The 7,933-nt window shown below is 37.9% G+C and overlaps 1 protein-coding gene across 1 annotated transcript in view; it reads right to left on the bottom strand.

Annotated features, from left to right (window-relative positions):
* Positions 1-7,933, bottom strand: part of LOC117173012 — a 28,594-nt gene that overhangs the window by 3,702 nt on the left and 16,959 nt on the right. The gene's annotated exons all lie outside the window — the stretch shown is intronic.

The following is a 7,933-nucleotide window of genomic DNA, read 5'->3' on the forward strand; positions in this document are numbered from 1 at the left end:
ACTTGGCAACGTCGCAATCATACTTGAACGTATAGTCAGTTAGGTTACATTTCGTGTATACACATGCACTCGAACATGGCGGACTAGAGAGGAGACTGGAGAAAGTACGACGTTGCCGCATTGCTTCTTTCAGAAGTCATATGGTCGAGAATACGCAAACCGTTGAGGGATATATTTTTATCAATTTATTTATTCTTCTGATTTACATCACGGGATGGCCATAAATGTCTATCTTAATTAATTTTCGGATTTTCAAACACAAAAGATTCCATGTAAATCAAAAATACTTTTTTACACTCTCATATGACTCACTGAGTCACGCTAAAACCACCTTAATATCGGTTTCCAGCACCGCCCCCTTGGGGTGTACGTGGTGGCAATTTCGAAATCTTAAATGGAAACCCCTATTTTCTATTCCATATTCGAATTCGGTGGATAAAAATGCGTATGATTTGCCTAAAACATTTTTCTCTTTTCGCGATAGATGGCGCTGTAATCGACGACGTCTTACAGCAGACTACTACTTTGAACGTAACTCAGGAGCAACGACATGGACGTAGCAGTTTTCTGTTCCCTTCGAGGTGCTTGACGATGGAGAAGTGTATCTTCTCGAATTTCAGCACATGCACTTGTAATTCGGTCAATCATATTCGCACGTGTTGTTGGTTTTTCTTTGTACACTTTGTCTTTCAGATAGCGCCACAAAAAGAAATCTAGTGAAGCAAGATCTAGCGATCTTCCAGGCCAATTTATTGGAGCGCCCATACCAATCCAACGACCACTGAAATCACGATCAAGAACTTCTCGTGCTACCGCTGAATAGTGTGCCGAAAAACCATCATGTTGAAACTACATGTTCTGCCGTAGTTTTAAGCTCAAGTGTTCAAGCGGTATTGACAGTTCATTTTCTAAAATGTCTTTATATTTTAGACCATTTAAGCTATCTTCGATAATCTGGGGACCGATCGTTTGTTGCTAATTATTTCACATCATACGTTGACAGTCCATGGACACTGGTGTTCGACTTCACAAAGCCACTGCGAATTTTCAATACTCCAGTAGTGCATGTTGTGTCAATTAACTATTCCATGATTCGAAAATCATTCGAAAAAGTTGGGATTTTGTTTTATTTGTTCACGTGCTTACTGACAAAAAGCTACCCAATTTTGGAAATCAACCCCAGTGGGCACAAAGTTTAGCAAAGTGTTTACGACATCTTTACGACATCTTTAGGATAACTTTACGACATCCTATGTCCATGTCGTTAAGGTGTCTTCAAGATATCGCAAAGACACCGAAACCACATGGACATAGGATGTCGTAAAGTTGTGACGATGTCGTAAAGGCGTCGTCAAATTTTGTGCCCACTGTGACGCCATGAAGTTGTTGATGTAAAGAGACATGATGCGGAGGAAATTTATTACGTTTCAAAATGTTTTAAACACTGCTTTGAGACATTCCGGAATCACGAGCAATTTCTCGTGTACTAACGTGAAGATTATTAGCCGCTGCAGTTAATAAAGCAATTTCGTTATTCTCCCCAGTGATTGCTATTGTACGGGTCTTTTTCTTACGTTTAACACTTCCATCGGCAGGAAATTTTGTAATAGTACGATAAAATGAAGAACGTGACAGAATTCTATTTGTAAAACGCTGAACTCTATTGCCCTTATTTTTAATCTACTTCAAAAAGAAGGAGGTTCTACTTATGTTCATCGTGACGTATGTTTTTACGCACGAGTTTTTATTGTACTCGTTCAAAGATTCTGTAGCGATTGAAAAAACATTTTTTCTCTGTGGTCAGTCATGTCACAATGAAAATGGTGTATTTTTTATTGTTAATGTATTGCGGAATCGTAAGCGTGCATTCTCAGTAACAGTAAAATGAAGAAAAAGTTTTTTATCGATTAGAGCGCCATCTATCGCAAAACGAGAAAAATGATTCAGACAAATCATACGCATTTTTATCCTGAAATTTGACATTTCAATAACAGTCTGTGATAAGCTTTTGTAGAAAAATTAGTATTTTTAATACAAAATGTTATGAATCTGTTTTAGAAAAGTTAATCGAAGTAAAAAGTGATATGGTGCTTACTAGTTTGTCTAAAAGTTTGAAGAATATGCAAGAAAGTGAAAATTATAAAACTATAATCTATAAAATTTACTTGAGGAATTGACATTATAAATATGAGCATGCGTGGAAACTGTGCCCTATTATCCTTCATATGAAAAGTGGCGACCTTTATCTTGGTAGTAATGTTATGTAGTGGGATTCGACTATATGGTTGTAGAAATGTAGGATAGTATGAATCCTCTACATTGTTTCTACTTCTATTACTGTAGTCTATTCCTTATTAATGTCAAAATGCTCCAAGAATTCTGATATGAACCCACAATACATCTCATGTTAGAGATTGTGACTGCAAATTATTAATTGTTCGAGTAATTCATTATTGATTTTGTTTACCATTCTTTTCCATTCAGCGCCGCCACATTGTTGTATTATAAAGTACAATTACTTGTACATTATATCGTATCGAAAACAAATGTTTGCGCGAAGTACTAATAGCAATGAAATCTTTCTTTTGGGAGTCAAAAACACTCCCCTACAGTTTCATAAAAACAAATTCCTGCTGTCTCCACATCGTAAATATAGTTAAAAATCACAAAAAACGAAGCCGAAATGCGGATGTGACTTCTTCAACACACCTTTCCAATGCTTGAGTATGGCATGGAAAATGAAAAATGTCTTTGGAAATGCGATGATTTACGTTCTTCGTTGTGAATTTGGTGAGATTTAATTCGTCATCGATCTAGTTAAGTGCGGTTCCGAAATGTTGCGCTTCTTCAAGCCGTTGATTTCCGTGTAGTTTTCCCGTTCAAAATTCGACGAAGGGCCCACGAATTTTCTTAAATTTGATTTCACACTTGACAGTCTCGCAGAAGCGATTCGAGACACTGCGAGCTTGCGGGTTTTCTGCCTTTTGTCACATATAATAGTGAGAAGACTTTCTGGGCTAGCAAAGTAGGCATTATTTTGTATCAATTTTGAATACATTCAGCGAAATCTTCCTTCAGGTATGCACGCAAAGAAATACTTTTCCAGAGATGTTTCAGGGCGTCTTGAAGAGATGGTTGAAACTTAATTCCGAATCACAATGGGAAATATACTCTCATGATGAATTGAACTAAAGCCCTTAACGCAAATGATGGATTTTCTGTCCTTATGTAAGTTCGAAGAATTCTACTCATCCGATTCAACCATCTGGCGTGCGATAATTTCTCTGGACCTTTTTGAGTAAGATCTACAGAACACTCTTCTTCTTTGATAGCATTCCATAAATCTAACGGGTACATTTGATTAGAACTAAGATCACGGGCGTCAACTACAGGAGAATTAGGACTTTTGACAGCATCCAAGTATACAACCGGAAGTTCTTCACAAGCAGCTAAGCTTTTTCCGATTGAACCAGATAAATCGTTAGAACCAGAAGTTCCTTCATCAACTTTTATGAACAAAGCTTTAAATGGCAGCTCATTGTCATGAAGCTGACAGACACTTCATTGTAGCGGATTACTTAATTCTAATTCTAGCAATCGAATTATACCTGCGTGTTTACCAGTGTTCGTAGGACAGCCATCACAATCCACACAATCTAGATTGGTGGTATTAATCTCTTTGTAAAAAAAAGTAAAGGATATCATGTGTAATCTTTTTTGCACCTGAAGAAGATGAGGATATATGTCCCTAATACGTACTTCCTTTTTTTTGAATGAGAGAGATTTATTCTTCTCGTTTCGTTGTTTTCCGTGTTTTTCATGTTCTTTTTCGATCCATTACTTTTGTTTCGTATTTTCTTCCATCGAAGTAAAAAGACTTTATTTCTAAGGCCCAAGATAGCTGCTCATTCCAAAGTTGATGACGAGTTCTTGTTATTTCCCGATAGAGTGTACTCTTGTCAAAAACTAAACCTTTTACTTCCAGAAAGTACTTACTCACTTCGTGTAAAATTACTGAAGCCAGTAAAGCAACATACCTGTATCCGATGCCGTATCTTTCACAGACTTTTAAAAATGTTGAACAGTTTAATCATGTCTGATTCTTAAATCTATTGCAATAAAGGACCCATGCATTATCAGAATCTTGTTCGGCGGGCTGGTAATCGTATTTTCCATTTTCATCCATAATCGAGCCACAGAAAGAACTTTCACCTTTAATTTGCACCTTCTTTCGCTTTCTTCGGAGACCATCTTCACTTTGATATTAAAGTACATCAGTCATCAAACGCTTCGATTGTAATTCATGATGATCTGATTGTTTCGAATCAATTTTCGGAAGAGACGTAAATGATTTTCTCATTCGCCTTGAAGATCGCTGATCTAAGAGAAACACTTTGGCAGATTCAGAAAGATCTATCTCACAAGTACATGAAGCATTATCCCGCTTAAAAGCCGCAGTATCAAAGAAATTTAATTTATTCACACGAAACGCATTTAATTTTCTTTCGTACCAGGATTTAGCTTGATCTCTTCCCAACAATTTTTTTAATTTCTTCAATTCACCTTGATCTGTTTTAACAATTTTTGCGATTCTTGCTGCTGTAGGCATTGAAATGGAAGTTTCATTCCATATACCCTTTAGCTTCCTCACAACTGAACGCGAAGTATCAGAATAACTTGGGTATCTTTTAGATTCTTTTTTAGTTCGAACTTTTTCGCATTCGAAAGAATAGTATCTCATTATATCAAAGCGTCTAGGTAATCCCCGGTTACTTAAGTCACTGTATTTTCCAGTGATTGGCTAGTCGCACAGGTTAAATGTTAACAAAACCTTGATGCACTTAAAAATTGCAGTAAAACATGCTTGTTTTTAATTTTGGGATTAGCAAGCGGGCAGTGAACGCATTAAAATATCCTCTAATATTCAAAAATTAAAAATGTTAGATTTTGCTCATTGCTAACACTACAAATGACTTATGTTCAAAAACTAAGCAGGATGTCAAAATTAAAACTAATTTCTGAAATTAGCAGAAATGTAATACTCTCATATTTTATTGACATTAAAACCAGCTAATATACGTTCCGACTATTTTTTATTAGATTTCATTCATGATATATTTTAAGAAGAATATAATACTCGTATGAGAGGAAGCCATCTTGGATGTCGTGCAAAGTGGACGTGCGGGAGTTTCGTGACGAATTTTACGAAGTTTTTAACTAAGTGGTGTAGACCAGTGAGGGGAGACGGCTAAAAAAATGTTGAAAAGCGAAAGTAGATTTAAGCATAATAGTCGATGGTATGATTGGAGTGAAGATCGGAAAATCGGTGTATGAAAATTGGACGAGGAAATAGTGAGATTAGGGCAGAAATGGATATAGCGCTAGTTGGAAAAAGTGAGGAGACGTCAGAAGCGACAATCGAGACGACAAAAGAAATAGAAGGCAGCAGACTGGCAACGAGTACAACTGGTATGAGAAGAAGGAGACCGAAGAGGCTCTTTACAACAGAAGACGCTGGTGCGGACAAAAAGAAACCGGGAAAGAAAGGCAACAGGAAGTTGGAAGAGTGCTGGCGGACTGAAGTAGGAAAAGAAGGTAAAATAAACAAATCAGGCTCAGACGATGAACAGGCAAGCGGTGATATAGAAAATAAGGAAAGTAAAGAATATAACAATAAAGAGACAGATACAGTCCCCCCGCAACACAGTAGGGTAGATTGTTAAGAACACCGACAAAAAGTATTTCCAATAAAGTAGTAACAGAAGAAAATGATTTAAAGCACGAAAGGGGAAATAGGGAGGGCAAACCAGATAAAGAGAATAGAATAGGTAACAAAAATAAAGTTAAGAGAGAAAGTAATGATAACAGAACTGAAAACAGCGCCTGAATCACAGAACGAAGTGCGGCAGTAGATTTGCAATTTCAGGAAAGGCAAAATAAAATCACTGAGTGTGATTTACTAGACTCTTCAAATATGAGCTGTCAAAGTAATGTGGGCAAATTAACACACCCTTCTCTGTAATTTAAGGCCTGGGAAGGAAGAGAGGAAGAAAAATGAGGCAAAAGAATGGTAGATTTAGAGGCCATAGTAAGAAATTAATTAAAGTGCATAGTTGGGTTAAAGGAAAGTTGTTTAGATGATAGAGCTAGGCGGGAAGAAGGCGAAGGGCTGCAAGTTCAGGATAATTTCAGGCTAGACTATAAGCGGTTGCTACAAGAGAATCGCAAGTTAAAGGAACGTTAAAGGGAACTAGAGGGTTATTTAGAGAATACATTCGAGGTTTTAGAGGCGAAAAAAAGAAATGCAAAATCCTGGCAACTAGTGGCTTGAAAGGCGAAAAATATTTTATCAAAAGAATTCAACATAACAATCAAAACAGGTATTCTAACGGGGTCGTGGGGGCCGAAACGGGGGGGGGCAGAAACAGGGGAGGGGATACCAAGTACGCCGCGGCTCTCTGGGGAAACCCAATCGACCGAAGAGATGACCCTGGCACATGCCGTGAATTCGACAGGAAGGTTGAGGGTCTCCGAAGAGAAGGGGGCATCCTGGGCAAGGCTAAGGCCAAATCCAGCCCCGAAAAAATTAAGTAAGGTAGATTGGGAGGAAAAGCAAAAAAGGCGAAAATAGAACAAAGCTGTGATTATTAAAAGATTAACCTTGATAACCAGTACAAAAAAGAAAGAATTAGAAGCATGGGTGGGGGATGGGTATGGATACAAGACGATCTAACCGAAAGACAAAGAATAGTGCAAGGATGGTTAGAAAAAGAGACCGAAGCCTGGGAAGAGATAGGTGAAACCACGAAAGTAGGCTTACACCGAATATGGATAGATAGTACGGGTATAAAATAGGATGACTTAAAAGGCGCGTTGAAGTTGAGTAGAGATTTTCACACGAAAAATGCAAGTGGGTTTCGGTGGCACAGGAAAAAGTGGACAAATATCTACTGAATTAGCAGTACTGCAGTGGAACGCACAAGGAGTGCTGGTATAATATGTACTGGTACAGGAGGAAGAAGTAACTCTTATGCAGCATCATCGGGAAAGAAAAATGACTAGTCCACTTAAAAAAGCTCTTAGAAGGAATGGTCAAAGACCAAGAGTTAGAATCGGAGGAGAAAGAGAGCATAGAGATGAAGGAAGCAGAAGAAAGCAACTATAATCTTTACAAATTAATAGACGAGATGGAAATAAACGAAGTTATAAGGAATATGAAGGCAGGCAAGGCAGCAGGTGAAGATATCATCACGGCAGAATTTTTAAAAAATGTACAGGAAGAGGGCAGAAGGAAGCTAACCTCCGTAATTAAAGACCTGTGGATAGAAAATAAACTAGTAGAGGATTGGAGGATAGCGACAATATTTACCATCTATAAAAAAGGTGATAAGAATGTAGCCAGAAATTAGAGAGGAATATCTCTATTGGATATAGGCTATAAAATGTTGGCATCGATAATGGCAAAGAGGCTGAGTAAGTGGTTGGAAAAAGAGAAGAAATTGACGAAGGCGCAGGCAGGTTTTACAAGTAACAGAGGAACCCTGGAAACAGTATTTGTGCTTAATTCAGTTGTAGGCAACGGACTGAGGAAGAAGAAAGGGACATTATACGCTGCGTCTGTAGACTTCAAGGCAGCATTTTATAAGGCGATAGAAAAATGCTGTGGAAAAAGATGGAGAAAATGGGCCCCATTTTGTTTAACATTTATATTAATGATTTGGAAGAAGCACTCAGAAGGAAGGGTGAGGGCGGTAAACTTTTAGGCTCAAGTGCTAGAGTCAAGATAGTTGCACTACTATACGCGGATGAGGAATAGTATTAACGAATGGCAGCAACAAAAAGAAAGAGAGCTAGAGTTATAAAGGCGAAATACTCGAAGTGGTGAACGAATTCAAATATCTCGTATTCTGGTCCACCACGAGGAACCAGTACA

The sequence above is a fragment of the Belonocnema kinseyi genome, chromosome 5 (genome assembly GCF_010883055.1).
Source record: "Belonocnema kinseyi isolate 2016_QV_RU_SX_M_011 chromosome 5, B_treatae_v1, whole genome shotgun sequence".
Lineage (NCBI taxonomy): Eukaryota > Metazoa > Arthropoda > Insecta > Hymenoptera > Cynipidae > Belonocnema > Belonocnema kinseyi.